A 21,208-nucleotide genomic window follows, 5' to 3' on the forward strand; every position below is an offset into this window, starting at 1 on the left:
GTTTTAATTTCTAATAGAGTAAATGTTGATAGATACTACCCACTTTTAAGACTGTGAAGGAGTCCTGAGACCAAACTGTTTGAGAATCATTGCTGTTGTACACTGTCTCTAATATTAGCACCTCAGAATTTGGATTAAAGAAAATGCTTCCAGGCCTAATGATTTGGAGCATTTGGGTGTGTTGTTCTTTCATTTCATGTAGATTTATAAAGTTCTTTTGGGGATGCTGAAAGCAGTGATTTTCCTTTTTTTTTCCTGTTAGAAATTGTTCAAAATAATTATTTCTAAATTCATTTTCTTTGTCAGCGTGCAAAGCCTTCAAAGTTGCCATTGAGTTTAAAAACGTTTCCTGATAAACACTGCACACTAAAAAGAAAAGAAAAAGAGAGGGATTACTTTTGTTCAAATCATTTATAAATAATTTGATGGAGTCAAACAAATGAAAATGATTACAAAGTGATTCTGAAATTACTGGAGCTGTATCAAAAGTTAGCAGACAAAACAGAAGAAGAAAGCTACACAAAATTAAAATGATTTGTAATGCTTTGGTTAATCACCAGAGAAAAGAGAAAGAGGGGGGAAGGTATAACTGAGGATCAAATATTTACATTACTTTCCTGTAAAGATCTTTCCTAAACCACAAGAGAAGTTCGTTCCACCATGACTTCTTGAATTAGAAGTGTGTGTGTGTCAGTAGTGGCTTGCCAGCCATGTGATCAGGTGGAAGCGGCTTGCTGGCCATGTGACCAGGTGGGAGTGACTTGCCAGCCATGTGACTGAGTGGGAGTGGCTTGGCGCTTAGCAACCAAAATGTTGGCTCAGAAACTCTGGCATTTGAAGCACGCAAGTCTTAAAGCTGTCAAGTTACAAGACCTTTGCACCCCTAACCCTTTAGAAAAAAAATCCCAGGGGTGTTCAAACTTGACAGCTTTAAGACATGTGGACTTCAACTCCCAGAATTCCTCCTCTCGCTCTTCATCTTGATGATGTACGGACGGGCGGGGGGAGGGAGCTGGAACCGGTTCTAAATGGCACTGTAGATTTGTGGAACCTCTTCTATAGAAGAGGTTAGAACTGTCAGGAATCCACCCTTGGTATGTATGTATGTATGTATGTATGTATGTATGTATGTATGTATGCATGCATGCATGCATGTATAGTATGTAACCTGGGGTACACAGGAACAGCATTGAATGGTGTATGGACTGGGTGCATTACAAACTTACTGAATGACAGGATGATGCTATGTGTCAAACGTGATACATTTTAATATAAAACATATATAAATTTAGCTCTATTAATTTCTTTATCCATACACATCTGTTCATTTTCATTGACCAAACTGTTAGAAATGTTATCATTTATTCTATTCTCATTCTGAACTGCATTCAATTAAGCATCAATTTCATACCAACACAAAGCATTTGAATATACACCCTGATCTCATAAGTAAGCTCCCCCTCCCAAGATTGCTGTAGGGCAACTATATAAAAACTTATAGCACTTGATACCAGGGTTGTAAAATGAACTGGGAGCCCTGCAGAATCACAACAGGATAGATCAGAACCTAGCAGGTAAAAGGCAAATGGTGTGGTGCCTGTTAAGCATGAATCACATTCCAAAATGGAAAAAGAATCCAAAGGTCTAAAGAGTAGCAATATGGTTGAGTTCCAGGAAATCTATGGCCATCCCTGGGGAATGGGTGATGAGGAAATCTGTGCCATCCCATCACAGTGCAAATCTTGCCTCTTATATTTCTGCACAGTTGGTTGCAATACTATAATGGAAATGCAAAAGGACAGAATTTGCCTTGCACACACCACAATGCTACCCTAATTCTTCCATCTTGCTATGATAGACACTTATGCAACATATTTTGGGGGAATCAGGAACTGACTGAGGATATTCTGCTTGGGTCTACTTCTAGATGAGAATAGTCACCTAAGAAACGAAATCTCATGTGGCAGAAAGTGCAGTCAAGTCAGCCATCAAGTGTAGAATTGTCTATTTAAAGAACACTATTTCTTGTGAGTCATGAGTAAGATCCTGCTTATAAATGTGATTTTTTTCCCTGCAAGGGCCTGCAGCTGAACCTCAGCAGTGGCTATGAAAGCTCACATTTAAATGCCTTCTGTTCAATGCTCCATCTTGCTCAAAACAATCCAGCCTGCCTTTGTTTGTTCCTAATGATGTCTCTGTATCAATGTATCTGCTGAGTACAGTGAAAATCAGCAAGAAAATGCACTGAGTGTTGTAATACAAGTCCTGTCCTACTTCAATGTCTGTGTAATGTCATTGCACACATAGAAGGGGGGATTTAACGAACTGTGAGAATAACCTTCAGAGACAGAAGGAACAGCTGGCAATGGTCAGACAAGAGATGCCTCAGCCTATAGAAAGAGGCACAGGGAGCTCCGTGACTTAAAGAGCTGGAGAAGGTCTGTGCTCCAGTAATTCAAGTCCTACCACCATGTGACAGGGTGAGCTCCCGTCACTTGCCTCAGCTTCTGCCAATCTAGCAATTTGAAAGCAAGCTACATGCAAGTAGATAAATAGGTACCATGTCAGTGTGAAAAATAATGGTGCTTCGTGTGGAAAGTACAAACGCAACTGGTGCCGGACCTGCCCAAATGTGATATGACATTGATGGAGGGAAAAGCCCTGGATGGTGCTGCAAAATACTGTTAGCAATTCTGAGTGAAGAGCTAGTTCACTGTGGTGCATTTCTGGATAATGCATGAGCATAAACCAAATGGACTAGCAATCACAGGCAGTCAAACAACTACTCTGTAGTTACACTGCAGTCTCCTAGCTAATGTACTATCTGTTAGATATTAGCATATATCGTAGTAAGTCTCCCCTCTGGTCCGCTGCTACAGCAGGAAACAGGTATCGTTCTGATTGGTCGAGGGGCGTACCCGATCCCTATAAAAGGGGAACCCTCCGACCACAGAGCAAGCTGGATCATTACTACTATTAATAAAGAGCTGTTAAGTCACTTCGTGTCCGCAGTCTGTCTTTCGTTGCCCAGATCTAACATTGGCGACGAGGGTGGGATCGAGAGGCAGATAGGACGAAGAACGCTACCTCCAGAATCTCCGGATTTGATCCAGCCCAGGAATTCGGCAGAAATTCCGGCCGCCATATCAGATCACCGCAGCGCGGCAAATTCAAACAGAGAAGATGGCGATGCATGCTCCCCCCGCTCCTTTCGACCCAGAAAACGACGAATGGGAAGCCTTCATGATTCGTTTCGAGTGTTTCCTCGAAGCGAACGAATACACGGGGATCACCGACGCAAGGAAGAAAAACATTTTCCTCGGCTACTGCGGAAAGGAAGTCTTCAATACGGCCAGAGACCTCACCGCGCCTACTCCAATACAGGCAGTATCATGGGCGACGTTGCAACAGGCCCTACAGACTCATTACGCGCCAAAACCTTCCCGCCATGTTTGCCGCCAAGCGTTCAACACAAGGAACCAGAAGGCGGGAGAATCTATCAACCAATATGTTGCAGCCCTACGTAAAGCAGCCACACATTGTGGATTCAGAGACCTGGATGAGCAGATTATGGATCGACTCGTTAGCGGACTGAGAGACATTTCCCTACAAAAGCGGCTGTTAGCAAAAACCAATTTAAGCCTACAGATTGTACTCGAGGAGGCAAGAGCTTCAGAAGCAGCAGACAGATCAGCGGAGACAATTCAACGCGGGTTCAACACTGACCAGCCAGCGCCAAGACACACCAAAGTTCACTACGAGGGCACAAGCCCCGCCTACGAGGATCCCGAGTTCGAGGACAGTCACCTGATGCGGGGCAGTCACATGAGGCCTGGGGGGAGACCCGGATCCCGTTTGCCGCCCTGCGCAAGTTGCGGAGGGAATCACCCCAGGTCTACTTGTAGGTTCAGGAACGTTGTTTGTTCGCACTGCAACAAACTTGGGCACATCGCACGAGTGTGCCGGAGCGGAGTCCCTGCCTCATGGCAGCCACCCATGTACCGCCAACAGAAGCCCAACCCAGGGGCTTGGCGGAATCAGAAAGGGCGCCCAGAGAGAAATCCACAAGTGTATACCCAGAGAGAAAATTCCCAAAGAGCTGAGCGAGCGTATCCCCAGAGAGATTACTCACAAGGAGCTGAGCGAGCGTATCCCCAGAGAGAATACACACAAAGAGCTGAAAGAGCGTTCTATCAAGACGCTCAACGAGAGTATTTTCAGGATGTAGACGATGAGATAGAGTTGACCCAGAGAGAGGAGTTGCGAATGTATCTCACCACAATACATCAGGTCCGCCCTAAGCGGCCAAAAAGGCTGAGAGTCACAGTCCTCTTGGAGGGCTCACCCTGCGAGCTAGAAGTTGACACAGGATCGACCCTGACGATTATTTCATGGGCATCCATGAAACAGGCTATCCCTAGCCTCAGAAAGAGCCAACTACGCGCTCCAGACGTCCTGCTACGAGACTACCAGGGGAACCAAGTCCCCATCGTGGGCCAAGGCACATTCCACATCCATTTCAAGGACATCGAAGCCCAGCTGCCCGTGACCATCGCCAGCGCACCATTACAGAACCTTCTGGGGCTTGATTGGTTTGAAGCCCTGGGGTTAGAAGTCACCGGAATCAATGCCGTGAGAAACAGCAGCGCTGAACAGATTTTTAAGGAGTTCGAGGATGTGTTCAGCCCCGGTCTTGGTAAGTATGTGGGTAAACCAATATCATTCAATTTAGACCCCAAAGTGGCGCCAATCCGACTTAAACCGAGACGAGTGCCTTTTGCACTCCGCCCAAAAATAGATAAGGAAATAGATAAGTTAGTGGAGCAAGGAATCCTTGAGCCGGTAGATCACGCGCGCTGGGAAACACCCATCGTGACCCCAGTCAAACCAGACGGATCAGTCCGCATCTGCGCGGACTATAAATGCACAATTAATGTCACGCTACAACAGAGCGCATATCCTGTGCCTGTAGTACAGCACTTATTGCACTCGTTGGGGCCAGGAAAGGTATTTGCTAAGTTAGACATGGCACAGGCTTACCAGCAACTGCCAGTTGATAGCGCCACAGCGGAGGCCCAAACTATAGTGACGCATAGGGGAGCATTCAAATGCAACCGGCTACAATTCGGCGTGAGCATTGCCCCAGGATTGTTCCAGAGCGTCATGGAACGACTTTTGCAAGGAATACCGGGAGTCGTCCCCTATTTTGACGACATCTTGGTGTCCGCTGCAAACGAGGAGCAATTAAATAAAAGAGTCAGAACTGTTTTGGCCAGAATCAGAGAAAAGGGTCTCCGCCTTAAAAAGGAAAAATGCCAAATTAACGTGCCTAGCGTAGAATTCCTGGGTTATAGAATCGATGGTCAGGGAATACACCCCACTTCAAAGAAAATTAAGGCGATCCAGGACGCCCCCACACCACGAAATCAGACCGAGTTGCAGGCCTTCCTCGGATTACTTAACTTCTACAGCGTTTTCCTGAGGCAGAAGGCGACCGTTGCTGAGCCACTACACCGTCTACTCCAGAGGAACGCACCATGGAAATGGGGACGATCCGAAGCTGCAGCTTTCGCCGGGGTAAAGCGCCTGCTCACCACTGACTCACTGTTTGTCCAATACAGCCAGACCCTACCGCTGGTATTGACCTGCGACGCATCACCCTTCGGAGTTGGAGCAGTCCTCAGCCACAGGATGCCCGACGGAAAAGAAGCACCCATCGCCTTCTACTCCAGAACTCTTTCATCGGCCGAAAGGAATTACAGCCAAATGGACAGGGAAGCGCTGGCTGCTGTAGCTGGAGTAAAGCGTTTCCACGAATACCTCTACGGCCGCGATTTTGAACTAATTACAGATCACAAACCGTTGTTGGGACTTTTGGCGGAAAACCGCCCCACCCCGGTCTCCCTTTCTCCACGCATGACCAGGTGGACTGTTTTCCTGGCTGCGTATTCATACAAATTGATTCATCGACCGGGCTCCACTCTCGGACACGCAGACGCACTCAGCCGTTGCCCATTACCTGACATTCTGCCAGACCCCACTCCAGAAGTACCGGTGTTGCTCATTGACTGTTTGGACTCTGGACCGGTTTCTTCATACGACGTTGCAAGGTTCTCCTCTAAAGACAATGTAATAAAGCAAGTTCAAACTTGGGTTTGGAGGGGGTGGCCGAAAGGAAACGTGGGCCCGGAATTCAAAATGTTTTGGTCAAAACGGGACGAACTCTCAGTGTTACAAGGTTGTTTATTGTGGGGGGATCGAGTTGTTATTCCGTATGTTTTACGTAGGAATGTATTAGATGCTTTACATGTGGGTCATCCGGGGATTGTTAGAATGAAGGCGTTAGCAAGAAGTTACGTTTGGTGGCCAAACATGGACAAAGAAATAGAGAAGTGGGTGGCCACTTGCGACCCATGCCAGGAGTCGAGACCAGCACCCCCGGAAGTGCCCGCCACAGAATGGGAGAAACCTAAAGCACCCTGGTCGCGAATACACATCGACTTCGCAGGGCCATTCCAAGGTCAGACTTTCCTTATAGTTGTGGATGCATACTCAAAATGGCTAGATGTAGTCCTAATGACTTCAACCACGGCAGAGGCAGTCATTAAGGTTCTACGGCGACTTTTCGCCACTCATGGCCTGCCCGACCTCCTAGTCTCCGATAACGGGCCCCAATTCACGGCCATGCATTTCGAAACGTTTTTAGCAGGTCAGGGAATTCGGCATGCCCTCGTCGCGCCATTCCATCCGGCATCAAACGGACAGGCGGAGAGAATGGTGCGATTCGCAAAAGAGGCCCTCGCTAGGATGGGTCCAGGTGATTGGCAAACACGCATTGACCATTACCTCCTAATTCAGCATATTACCCCAAGCGCAACGACGGGTAGGAGTCCCGCTGAACTACTCATGGGCCGCCGTCTACGGTCTCACCTGGACCGTCTTCACCCAAATTACTCTGCCACAGCTCCCCCAGACTCCACAAGCAAAATTCGGTCTTTCAGCATAGGGGATTCAGTATACGCCCACAACTATGCAGGGGGAACATTGTGGATGCCGGCAAAGGTCATTGGCATCACGGGTCCACGATCGTATCTGCTGGAACTAGAAGATGGGCGGAACTGGAAAAGGCACATCGATCAACTTCGGGGTCGCCTAGCACACTCAGACCTTCGAAACGAAGACGAGATTTTCCTGCCTACAGAAAGTCAGCCACGCGAGAGCCCCATCATAGAAAACTACGACACCTGCGAACCAAGCTTGGAACAAGAAAACACGCACGAAGCAAAGCAAACCCCAGACAACACAACCGAGCAGACTCCAGAACGCCCTAGCAACGAAGGCACAAAACCTCCCGAACGTGAAACAGGAAAAGCACCCGATCCTGCAACCACTTCTAACCAACCTGAACTACGACGCTCCTCCCGAGCAAGACAAACACCCACATACCTAAAAGACTATGTTACCTACCGCAACGTTCCATCTAGGAGGGGAGGGGTGTTAGATATTAGCATATATCGTAGTAAGTCTCCCCTCTGGTCCGCTGCTACAGCGGGAAACAGGTATCGTTCTGATTGGTCGAGGGGCATACCCGATCCCTATAAAAGGGGAACCCTCCGACCACAGAGCAAGCTGGATCATTACTACTATTAATAAAGAACTGTTAAGTCACTTCGTGTCCGCAGTCTGTCTTTCATTGCCCAGATCTAACACTATCACCATATGCTAAAGAAATAAAGAAATAAAAATAAACCAGGCTACAGAAAAAGTGTACATATGGAAAATGCCTCCAAAAGGCCCTCTTTAGTTCCATGGAAATCAAAAACAAAAAGAGAGAGACACACATTTTCAGACTGCAAGCATCTGTTACTGTAACCTTACAATAAAGGTAGTGTCAGTACTCATGGTTTTGGTATCATGTCTGGATTACTTCAAATGGCTGACAAGGAACTTGTACTGCCATGCTTCATCCACCATCTTGCTAATTTTTACACAAAGCTCCTGTGGAGAGCATGGTCCATGACAACATTGCCAAAGACTATGAAGGAGACAGCATTAAGTGCTCCTTAGCAGCCTAGTGTGAAGAAAGTGTTCCCTCCAACTTATTTTGACACTGTTGAAGGTAGCGTCAAGTTGTATAAAATTTGTTAAACTTTTTCATTCATTTCATTCATTCATTCTCTTTCTTTAAGAGAAATCAAGCAATGTGGTGCCTTGAAATAAACAAATAGAGGCAAGATAGGGATTGCCAATGTGGAGATGCAGTTTCATGTGGCTGAGCCTTTTGCTGACTTAAGGATAGGGGATTAACACTTCAGCTCAGTAGTAAAGATAGCCCCAGTGTCACACTACCCTCTTGAGCAGCGGTCACCAACTGGTGGTCACCAACGTGAGAAAATTTTGGTGGTCGGCAGAAAAATTATTTGCATTTTTTATATTGCACTAAATCAGAGGTCGAAATAAGGCCCCTGAACTAAATATGTGCAATGAATGCTTGTATTCAGGGCCGGATTTAGATGAAAAGAGGCCCTAGACTATTCCACTTATGGGGCCCTTTCACCTCCCATTTTTAAGTTTGTAAATTACATGAGAGATAATAAAATACATCATTACTGTGATATATATCAATATATTAAATGAAACATGTTGTAATTGGTACTAACCTTTATAAAAAATGTGGCACGGATAAATAAAGGGCCCCTCTTGTTCTTGAGGCCCTAGGCTGAAGCCTAGTTAGCCTATAGGAAAATCCGGCCCTGCTTGTATTGCTGCAGAGAGTCTCTCCCTTCAGAGTCTTTTTGTGCGAGTTGGAGGGGTTTCTTCTTTGAATGAAGAAGAGGAGGAAAAACTTTTCCACAGCACTTAGGATATTGCTCCTAATGCAAATGTTTATTACAGGGCAATAACTACACAATATGAAATGACTGAATCGTAGAAGAAAATGTTGGATCAAAACTATTATGGTGATATGTCCCAAGCGCTCAAAGTTAGGAACTGCTGCAACTGTCATAGCTTTTGGGAGAAAGGGGAAAGCAGAACCTTGGTTGTATAAACTTTAGTAAGATCACACCTGGAGTACTGCATTTCATTTTGGTCAACACAATACAAAAAAAATGTTGACACTTTGGAAAAAGTGCAAGTTAGAGCAACGAGGATGATTAAAGGCCTGGAGACTAAACAATATGAGGAATGGTTGCAGGAAATGGGTATGGCAAGTCTAGAGAACAGAAGGTGTAGTGGTAACATGTTAGCAATATTCCAATATTTGAGGGGCTACCACAAAAAAGAGGGGGTCAACTTATTTTTCCAAGCACCAGAAGGCAAGACAAGAAACAATGGATGCAAATTACTCAAGGACAGAAGCAATCTGGAATTAAGGAGAAATTTCCTAACAATGAGGACAATTAACCAGTGGAACAGCTTGCCTCCAGAAGTTGTAAGGGTTTCATCCCTGGAGGTTTTCAAGAAGAGGCTGGACAGCCACTTGTCTCAAATTGTATTGGGTCTCCTGCTTGGGCGGAGGGTTGGACTAGAAGACTTCCAAGATCCCTTCCAGCTCTATTCTGATTCAATCAGATAGATAAGCGATGTAGGAAAGGGTGGGCATGAAGAGGGAAGGAAGCAGTGAAGGCCAACACAGTTGGAGAGGATGAGAAAAAATATCTGACTTCTAAGGGTGGCTGCCTTATGAATAACCTGGGTTTCTGGGGTGTTGGCAATTTAACTGAGATGTGTGACAATGAGTTTCCTTCCCCACAACCCCTGTTTTGATGGTCTTGAAGAGTAACACCATTACATTAATGAAATCAAAAGACACAATGTGCCTGTGAACAGAGCACATGTTTTATTTCAGCTAAGAGGAGCTTTCCATTTATCGGAATGCTCCTTTACTTTCCAGAGGCACTTATTTTTCCTCTTAAAGGTTTTATGAAGCACTCTGTCTTTGAGTATTTAGTTGTTAAAATAAAATAATATAAAATGTCAAACAATAAAACAGCCCTCCAAAGGAAAAATATTAACAGAGTTAGCATTCTTGTGATTGAAAATGAGTTTCTAAAGAGACAATGAAGTCCTTTTTGTCAGAAAAATCCTCCTCACTCATCAAAATTTTTCCTTCAAGAACAGAGATGGATCCACCCGTTTTTTTATCACCTTAATTCTGCTGCTACTATATGCATAAAACAGGGGTCGGCAGCCTCAAACACTCAAAGAGCCACAGAGGTTGTAACCAGAAGCCCCCCATTCAATTCTGGAGCCGACTGGAAGTCTGGTTCCCCCACCACAGAGCAGTGATGGGTTCTGGATCCCATTGCAACTGGTACAGTTGCAATGGGACCCGGCGCCCTCCACATGAACGAGCACAGTGCACATGCACACGCGCATAGCATGTGCATGCGTCTTACCATCCAGCGCCGCCTCGGCCAGCCTCTGCAATGCTCCAGCTGCTCGGTGGAACATTGCGCAGGCTCTGTACGCGCCATGCACGGAAGCACCAAAGAGTTTAAAGATAGGTAAGGAGCGCCTGCGGGTGGTTGGGCCCTCTGGAGCACCGTACCGGAATGGCAACCCACCACTGCCTTAGAGTCTCCTCCTAGCACAGCGTCCTTTTTCCTCTATCTCTCTTAACTGAAAGCCCTATCAATTGTGGAGCCAACCGGTGACAGGGAGCTGCAACAGAGGGATGAAAGAACCACATGCGACTTTAGAGCCGCAGGTTGCCAACCCCTGGCATAAAGGATTTAAAACCTGAGCAACCAAAGACCATTCCCTTTGGGACTGTCCATGCCACCTATGCACAATATTGTGTCCAGCATTGTGACAGCATTGTGAAATTTCTGTTCCTTTTGATATAAAGGGTTTTTTTTGGCAGTAATTTCAATCTTGATCTTACACTTGCAATACAGAGCAACAGCAAAGCTTTCTTTCATAAAAGAAAGACATTGTGACTTCTCCCTTGCATTGTTGACTTCCCTTGTTGTTATTTTTATAATAGTTTTTATTAAAGTTTACAAATACAAAGATAATACAAACTCTAAAGAATATAAAAGGTAAAAAAACTGTAGAGAAAAATTGTTAAGTATATATGTATAAAAATATAGATATATAAGGAAATTACTGCATCCTCTCTGCAGACAAGTACAAACAACTTCAGTAACTTACCATCTTCTTTGATATTTTAATAAAAGACTTTTTCTTCCCTTATCCCATTTTCATATTAATGGACAAATTATAAAATATTTTCATTCAGTACTACCATAATTAGCAAAAACCCGTTTAAGAACTTCCAGGAGATGATAGATGGTGGGTAGGAAGACAGACAGACAGACAGACAGACAGACAAACACACACACACACACACACACACACACATGCCATTTGACATATTTATCTGTTTCCTTTCCTTTTGTTAATCAAGCATTAAAGTGGGATGTAGAGAGATATTTACCAGGTGACAAATAATCAGAGTGTGCGCACGTATGTGTATTTGATATATTTCACCTTAATCAAATAAGTCAGTTTACTTTTAACACAGTAACATCACTTTTTGTAATAATACAACAAAAATATCTTATTTATTATCTATTATATACAAATTTTAAAGCCTTGTTATTCAATACTAGTAAAAAATAATCCACTAAAAACTACCAAAAACAACACATATATATTAACCTTGATTAAATAAATACACTTTATATTCCTTCCATTTATTTTTTAAATCTCTTAAAACTTTTAAAACATTTAAAATAATGTCCCATAAATTGATTTCTTATAATTTTCTTTTTGTTTCCCCTCTTTCACTAGTTTAATGCATCACTTTTGTAGATCCAAGATAAGAAAGACATCTAAGACATTCTTGTGATTTATTACTTGGAGAACAGAATAATAGAGTTGAAAGGAATCTTGGAGGTCTTCTAGTCCAATCCCCAGCTCAGGCAGGAAACCCTATACCATTTCAGAAAAATGGTTATCCATTTGGAACATTGCTATCATGTTACCCCTAATATGTCTCCTTTAATTATTAAGAAATCAGCAAAGTTTCATTTTTAAATCCAGTATTTCACCTTTTTCATATTGTTCTTGCAATTTGGCATTTTAATCAACTTTCAGAATCAGATCCATATTAAATCAGACTCTTATTTGTCCAATAAAATCTGTTTCTCTTCTGTAATTTTATAGTAGCAGTTAGTTTAAAAGTAATTTCTGAGTGTATTATCCCCAAATATCCTTAAATTCTTCCATAGTCTAAAAAATATTGCTCCACTGTATTAATCATTTTTCCTCCTTTAATTGTACTCTTTAGTTCTCCCTAGTTAGTTAGCCTTCAAAGTCTCCTTTTATTATATTTTTTAATCAACAAACTTGTCCCATGGGAGGAGTTTTTTTAAAAAGCCACAATAATTTCAAAATCTTCACACACATATATTTGTAAAATTTTAAACAACTCACAGGAAATATTCTTTCAAGTATACCTGGTCCCTTACTCTGTTTATAGTTTTCCAAAATCAAAGTTCTAGCCACCCCTTTGTTGTTTATTCACAAATATTTTTTTCCTCTTTAAAGTCTTTAAACTTGCACAAAACTTCTTTCATCAAAGATAGAAGGAAATTCACCTGATGTAATGAAACTTGCCTTTCTGAACGTTCTTAAGATTCAAAAAGCCACTTAGAAGCCTTTTCCTAAGGTGGTTACAAAATGAGAACCTGGTATCCATTTGAAGATGCTGAACTGTGGCTTAGGAGAGATAACCTTCTCCGCCAGTTCCTATAATTTAATACTCACCAGTGACCACTGTCTTATGGTCTGTTCACAGGGAGCTTCTTTATGAAGCACTTGTGGACAATCCTGGTCCTGAGAGGAATTCCTCCTCTTTCCATCCTGGACTGCATTCTCCACAGAGCCATCTTCAGTCTGTCATTGGTTCCCCAGAAGCCCTCATGGTCCCCTCCCCTTTTTACTATCCACACATTATTTTTTCCCTTACTCTTCAGCAATGTACTATTTCGTTATGTCTGTCTTTACCTGATTAACAGAAAATAGTTTATTTATTTATTTATTTATTACTTGAACTTATTAGTCGCCCCCTCTCCCCACAGGGACTCGGGGCGATGTACAAAAGTATTATATAGCGTACAGAGGAGGTAAGAATAAATAAATAAGTTACAATACCTAAAAAAGTTAAAACCCCAGTGAAATTAACCCTTAAAAACTAAAATTACCAATTAAAAATGCCCTGGGCTGGAGAGATTGTAGTATTATGCCAGGTCAGCTAGTCGAAACAGGTAGGTTTTCAGCTTCATACGGAAGGAGCGAAGGTCGGTTGTTGTCCTGATGTCTGGGGGGAGGTCATTCCAAAGGGTGGGGCCCACTACAGAGAAGGCCCTACTCCTGGGCGTCGCCCTCTGGCACTCTCTGGAGGACGGCACCCAGAGTAGTCCCTCTCTGTGTGAGCGGATGGATCGCAGGGATGTATGGGGCAGGACGCGATCCTGCAGGTAACTAGGCCCTGTGCCATGGAGCGCTTTGAAGGTGGTAACCAGCACCTTGAAGCGCACCCGGTAGGCCACAGGAAGCCAGTGCAGCTCGCACAGGATGGGTGTTATATGGGAGAACCTCGATCTCCCCATAATTACCCGCGCGGCTGCATTCTGGACCAACTGCAGTCTCCGGGTGCACCTCAAGGGGAGCCCCATGTAGAGAGCGTTACAGTAGTCCAGGCGAGACGTCACCAGCGCGTGAGTGACTGTGCGCAAGGCCTCCCGGTCCAAAAGGGGCCGCAATTGGCGCACCAGGCAAACCTGGTGGAATGCCCCCCTCGCCACGGCTGCCACGTGATCTTCCATAGACAGCCGGGCATCAAGGAGGACGCCCAAATTGCGTGCCCCTTCCACCGGGGCTAATTGATCGTCCCCGATGGCCAGCGATGGCATATGCTGGTTGAACCGGGAAGCCGGAAGCCACAGCCACTCTGTCTTGGAAGGGTTGAGCCTGAGCCTGTTGTCATCCATCCAGACCCGTACGGCTTCCAGACACCGGGACATCACTTCAACAGCCTCGTTGGGGTGGTTTGGGGTGGAAATGTACAGCTGAGTGTCATCAGCGTACAGATGGTATCCCACCCCAAAACCACGGATGATCTCGCCCAGCGGCTTCATATATATGTTGAACAGGAGAGGCGAGAGGATCGACCCCTGTGGGACCCCACAGATAAGGGGCCTCGCGGTCGACCTCCCCTCTCCTGCCAACACACATTGCGTCCGGCCAGAGAGGTAGGAGCGGAACCATCGTAATACGGTGCCCCCGACCCCCAACCCCTCCAGACGGCGCAATAGGATACCATGGTCGATGGTATCGAAGGCGCCGAGAGGTCTAATAGGACAAGGATAGAGGAACAACCCCCATCCTTTGCCCTCCAGAGATCATCCACCAACGCGACCAAGGCTGTCTCCGTGCTGTGACCGGGTCGGAAGCAGGACTGGCGCGGGTCTTCCTCCAGGTGGCGCGGAAACTGCTGAGCCACCACACTCTCAACAACCTTCGCTAAGAAAGGAAGGTTGGAGACAGGACGGTAATTTGCTAGCTCCGTTGGGTCCAGAGAAGGCTTCTTGAGCAGGGGCCTCACCACCGCCTCTTTCAAGGCGGTTGGTAAAAGGCCCTCACCCAGTGAAGCGTTCACCAGCCCCAGTAGCCAGCCTCGTGAGCCCTCCCAGGAGGCCAGTACCAACCAGGAGGGACACGGGTCCAATAAACATGTGGTGGCTCGCAGTCGCCCGCGCAACCTGTCCAAATCTTCGGTGACAACAGGGTCAAACTCCTCCCAGCATGGTCTCTCAAGACTAGCCTTGGACGTCCCCACTGGAGCACTGAGGTGGGTCCATCCCCTTCGGATCCGATCAATTTTATCCTGGAGGAACTCTCCAAATTCCTCTGCCCGGCCCAGCAATGGGGGGTCCTGCTGCCCCTGTGACAAAAGGGAGCGGGTCACCCGAAACAGGGCGGCAGGGCGGTTCTCTGAGGACGCTATAAGGGTGGCACAATACTGACGTTTGGCCACTCTTATTGCCACAAGGTAAGTCCTTACATAGGCTCTTACCTGTGCTCGGTCGGATTCGGAGCGGGAGGACCTCCACTTGCTCTCTAGGCGTCTCCTAAGGCGTTTCATCGCCCTTAGCTCCCCGTTAAACCAGGGGGCCCGGGTCGATCGTGGCCGTCGGAGAGGCCGCAAAGGCGCCACCCGGTCCAAGGCACCGGCGGCCGCATTATTCCACGCGGCTACCAGGTCCTCTGCCCGGGGGCGGGGCAGGTCTGCAGGAGGTGGCCCAAGCTCCGCCTGGAACCTATCTGGTTCCATCAGACGCCTGGGGCGGAACCATCTGGGATAGTCTGGTTCCGCCTCCCCGCGGTGGGGAGCAGCGCCAGGGAAGTCCAGCTGGAGAAGTGAGTGATCTGACCATGACAGGGGCGTGATGACTAAATTCCCTCTTCCCAGATCACTCGTCCACTGGTCGGAGACAAACACAAGATCCAGTATGTGGCCTCTCTCGTGCGTGGGGTCCTGAACTACTTGAGTCAGATCCATGGCTGTCATGGAAGCCATGAATTCCCGGGCTGCCCCGGATGCCTCTCCCGTCGATGGCAGGTTGAAATCCCCCATCACTAATAGCTTGGGGGTTTCAACCGCCATCTCCGCGATCCGCTCGAGGAGCCCGGGCAGGGCCGTTGATGTATGGCGGGGAGCCAGGTATACTATCAACAGGCCCAGCTGACTCCCTGGGCCCCATTTCACGCCCAAAGATTCACAACCAGATATCTGCGACACAGTGAATTCTCTCGGTGCCAAATCTTCCCGGATGATTATCGCTACCCCACCACCCCTACCTTGGGCCCGTGGCTGGTGGAATACACGGTAACCTGGAGGGCACATTTCCCTGAGGGGCAAAACCCCCTCCGGGCCCAGCCAGGTTTCCGTTATTCCTGCGAGGTCCGGCTCCCCCTCTGTGATCAAGTCACTGATGAGGGGGGCCTTATTAATCACGGACCTCGCATTACATAACATCAGCCTAAGGCCCAGGCTCTGCCGATCCTGTCCACCTAGCCTGCGGGGGTTGGTACAAGCGACCGGGCGTATCCAGCGGCCCCGGTCTCCCAACCGACTGTATGTTCTTCTAGTGTCCTCGCGCCCGCCCCTCCCTACGACTGTCGCAATTGGAATTCCCCTTGTAGGAATGGTGTTTCCTCCCACCTCCCCCACTCCTCTCCCCTCCGTCCTGATCCCACCTGTTGACCTGGCTATGTCCATACCCCAAGGCCAAGTAACCCTCCCCCCCCTCCCTGGAACCCCTTAAAACCTTTAAAAAACATTTTACTAAAAAACCCCTAATTCCCCGCTTCCTCCACCTCTCTGGGTTAATAAACCCCTCATCGAGGTGGGCCCTCATCATTTTCACATGCTGAGATGAAAAATATCATCTGAAACAACCATGTGAAACCCAATTGTTCTTGTTAGTGTTCCCATTTCATATAATCAGTTCATGATCAGTTTTTCTGAATGAATACTTTGTACACAATAAAAATGAAGGCTGGTGAATCAATATGTTGCATGCAATGATAGTAAATCCAAGATGGTCTTACTGTTTTCAATACTAGCTCATGGTTAGTGATTGGATCATACAGAAGAAAGCAACAATTCAGTGGAGATCAACTCATGCTATATGGATGCCAGATTTATTTTGAGGAGTTCTTTGAAAGTCAGCAATATCACAATCAATGCTTATTTTTTTCATAGGCTTGGACCAGTTCCCCCAAAGGAGCTCTTCCACCTGTGGGATTTTTTTTGTTTAAAATGAACAGGTAAAGTAATTCAGAGGCTAAAAATGGACATGGGTCTCATCTATTAGGATCTAGACTGGGATCACCAGCTCATGTCAGATAGGCCACTGAAAAGCAATCAAATGGGAATGATTTTCAATCTCTGCTGATGGGAGGGTGGATTTAAACCAGTGACCTACAGGTGAAAAGCTCTATATCCTATTACTAATCCTTGAAATTATTCCTTTTCCTATAGCTGAGCCATGAATGACATTAAAGAAGAAGAAGAAAAAAGAAAGAGGAAGAAGAAGTCAATGTGACAAGAATTGCAATGGCTATAGAGAGCCATAATTTATAATCAAAAGTCCTACCTAGTATGCAAATATTAATATAGGGAAATATTGTTGGGGCACAATGGTCAATTATTACTGACAAATATTGAAGAAATAAGAAGCAAAAATGAACCCTGATAAGATGTTCTGCTGTCTTTAACTCATTTAGAGTTCTTTAGTGCATATACTTTGCAGAATCAGTTGGATTTCGTGGTGCAGAGTATCCTTTTGAATGGTCTTTCAAATAAAAGATTTCCCATCTTTGGAAAACTAACATGAGACCAATATTTAAGGTTCATACTGATCGAATGATGTATTATTACATCATATAAGCTATTATTACATCATATAGACATGGCTTATGGAACAGATATATAACATGCAGTCTCTTTATTTTACTTTTCTCGTTAAAAAAAACCAATGTTCTGTGTGTATCCTCTTACTGCAATGCATCTTTTCTCCCTGATATAGCAAAGTATACATTGGATGCTTATTCCATTAACTGGTCTGATATGAGCATTAGATCTTGTTCCCTTGCCAATGCAGTGTAGAGGAGTTAGCATGACTCTTGGGAGACCAAGGTTCTAGTCCTACTTTAGGCATGAAAGGCAGCTGAGTGATTTTGGGTCAGTCACTCTTTCTCAGCCCAGTCTACTTCATAGAGTTGCTATTTGGGAATAATGGCATAATTAGGAGAATAATAGTGCTTTGCTGAGCTCCTGAACAAAAAGAGAAAATAAATCTAAATAAATAAATGATGGATATTTAGAACAATCAAGGCTTTCTGAAATTCTCTTTATATATTCTTTACATAAAAGTCAAAGAGAACAAAAAACAACTTCATTTCATGTATTTAAAACAAAGGGAATTGAGTAGATTGAGTTGGATTTATTGCCAAGAACCCAGGAATCAAACTGTAAAGATACTACTGGACTGAGTACTGTGTCAAGGACTCATTCATTATACATGGTTCAAATCGTTTTAAGGAGCAACATACTGCTTTAGAGAAATTAAGCATACTATAACCTGGCTCCTTCAACAGGCACAATGGCTTGGATTCTGGGAATGAAACTGACTTATTTGGAGGACACCAGTTAATGATTACACTAAACAAACTGGCATAACTAAAACTCAATTTATCTCAGATTTTACCCCCTCCCCTCTATAAAAATCATTTTCTCCCCTCTTGAAGAAAAGTAAAATTATTTCTTGTTGCTCAATATTGTCATTCTGTTTTGCTCATCTATTTGGTGACATTACATAGCATTTTCTTCGTTGCTTTGATTGCACTATGTTTCATTTCTATCAATAGAATAGTACCACCAATGGTTAAGAATTTTTGTAGGGCTGACAGATTATTGTTTTGTTCCCAGTGCTGATGTATTCAATCCAGCAGCAGTGGGATTCAAGCGTATACTCTGCATTCTGCATGGACCAGTTTAATTGTCATGACTGCCTCTTCTCAAACATTCTCCAAACAAGGCTGTGGGATATAGGAAGAAGATCTAATGCAGAATACCAATAGCCTATGTACTTGTATCTCAGTAAATCCATATCTAGAAATGAAACTTGGGGATTTATGCGCCATTCCTTACCATGGTTAGTGGTCCTTTCAGACTTTTCTCTCTTCTCTCTTTCCCTGCTTTTGCTATGAAAATTGAAACATAGCAAGAGATGCAGTCATTGGAGCACACTATAAATACAGTGTCTCTGATTCACTGAGCTGAAAGCTTACTGACTTGCCAAGCCTAGCATGTTTATAGAACCTGAACCATTTAGAACTTAAGGTATACCTAAATACCCAATTCTTTGCTCATCCTGAGAGGAAAACCTCTCCAGATTGACATCTGCTGTTCAATAACTGCCTAATGAGCTGCAAAGAAACGGTTACCAAAAATTAATGAGTCAAGTCACAGTTACAATTACCGTTCTGCAGATCACCTCATTGTATTAGGCTGCTGTAGATTTGTGCCTAGGGACTCAGCTATCCCACAAAGGCTGGTTAAACTGAGCTCCTGTATGCTAGGCGACAGCATTATCTCTTGGCTTGTGAATTGGCAGGGGGGCATGAAATGCCACCTTCTCAAATGTGGCACATAACTGTTTGAAGTATTGTCAAGGAAGTTACTATGGAAAGAAAAAAATACACAACTTCCAAAGACATCTTCTTCCTATTTGTTTTACCGTAGAGGTTCTCCTTCTGGTGATGTTGAGAGGCTGTTGTTTTGCTGATTAGAAAAGCTCCTTGCCCCATTTTGAGGGGTATACAGTACATCATTTTTAGGGCTCTTGTAGTAAATGGCTAACACAGCCATTTGTTAGTCTAATGACTCTCTTAAAATAACCAGTTTGTCTAATTATTTTAATATGTATTCTATTCATAATTACTAACAATATGGACGTAAATCTCCTGCATATGAAAAAGCTGTAAATAGTGCAAATGAGAACACATCGTGGGTCCTGGCCTTAGATTCTCACATTGGTGTGGATTGCTGCAGTGAATTTTTTTTTTTGCTGAATATTCATTTATTTTGAGTTTTATTCTGCCTTTTGAACACAAGTTCAAGGCAATATACAGAGTTCCTTTCTCCTCCACAACATCCATTTTGTAAAGTAGGCTGGCATGACAGAAAGTAATTGACCCAAAGTCACCCAGGGGGAGTTTCTCCAGTTCATGAATTACAAATTGTTTTGTGTGTCCCCAAGAACAGATTTCTAGCTGAATGGAATGTCTTATTGCAGGAATCTCCAAACTTGGCAACTTCAAGACTTGTGGACCTCAACCTTTTTGAATTCTGGGAGTTAAAGTCCACAAATCTTAAAGTTTCTGAATTTGGAGATCCTTCCCTTATAGTAATAATTTTCCTTGCCCAGCAAACTGTGGTGACTCACAGGCTGACAGAAACCATGCGGACAAATACTTTTAATTGTCCAAGAGAAAATAATGTCAGATAGTTCCACTTCATTGTCATTGAACAAGATGGCAGTGTAAGCAAAATCATCCCCATCATTCCACTAGCAGAACTGAGAGTACTGAAAAATTAGAGTAGCTGCTTGCCTTTTCTAACGGTCTGAGCTAGAGAAAAGCACAACAAAGTAAAATTCCCAACTGAAACAATTACTATGCATTGCCATGAGTTATATTATCTGTTTATTTGGGACCAATGCTAGAGTCAATAAACTTCTCATATCTACCAATGCACATAGCTACAGTATGAGTTGCAGTGAACATGATATAACATTTCAAAGATAAATGTATGGGAGGTCTAAACATGATCAGGGCCCTCTTCATGGGCCAGAGGAAGTGTAATTCTTTCCTCTATATCTTTTAGGCATCTGCCTGCCTGCCTGCCTGCCTGCCTGCCTGCCTGCCTGCCTGCCTGCCTGCCTGCCTGCCTGCCTGCCTGCCTGCCTGCCTGCCTGCCTGCCTGCCTGCCTGCCTGCCTGCCTGCCTGCCTGCCTATCTATCTATCTATCTATCTATCTATCTATCTATCTATCTATCTATCTATCTATCTATCTATCTATCTATCTATCTATCTATCATTTATCTTCTATCATCTAGAGCCATGGTGGTGCAGTGGTTAGAACGCAGTACTGCAGGCCACTTCTGCTAACTGCTGGATGCCTGTAATTTGGCATTTGAATCTCACCAGGCTCAAGGTTGATTCAGCCTTCCATCTTTCCAAGATCAGTAAAATGAGGACCCAGTTTGTTGGTAGCAATATGCTGACTCTGTAAACTGCTTAGAGAAGGCTGTACACCACTGTGAAGTGGTATATAAGCCTAAGTGCTACTGCTATCTATCGCGTGTGTGTGTGTGTGTGTGTGTGTGTGTGTGTGTGTATTAAAATTAAATATATCAGCCAATGGATACTTTTTAAAGTGAACTTTTAAACTAGTGGCTAACTTCAGCTGGGCTTGGATGAGAGGCTATCAGATATTTATATGGCTAAACCAGAACTCAGAAAATATCCCAGAAGACGGTGATGTTTCCTCCTTTACATAATAAAGGAAGGAACAAGGAGGAGGTCTTCCTTTCAGGTCTTCCCATAATGCAATGTTTCTCTATG

This window comes from Natrix helvetica, assembly GCF_964273705.1.
Source record: "Natrix helvetica genome assembly, chromosome: 2".
Lineage (NCBI taxonomy): Eukaryota > Metazoa > Chordata > Lepidosauria > Squamata > Natricidae > Natrix > Natrix helvetica.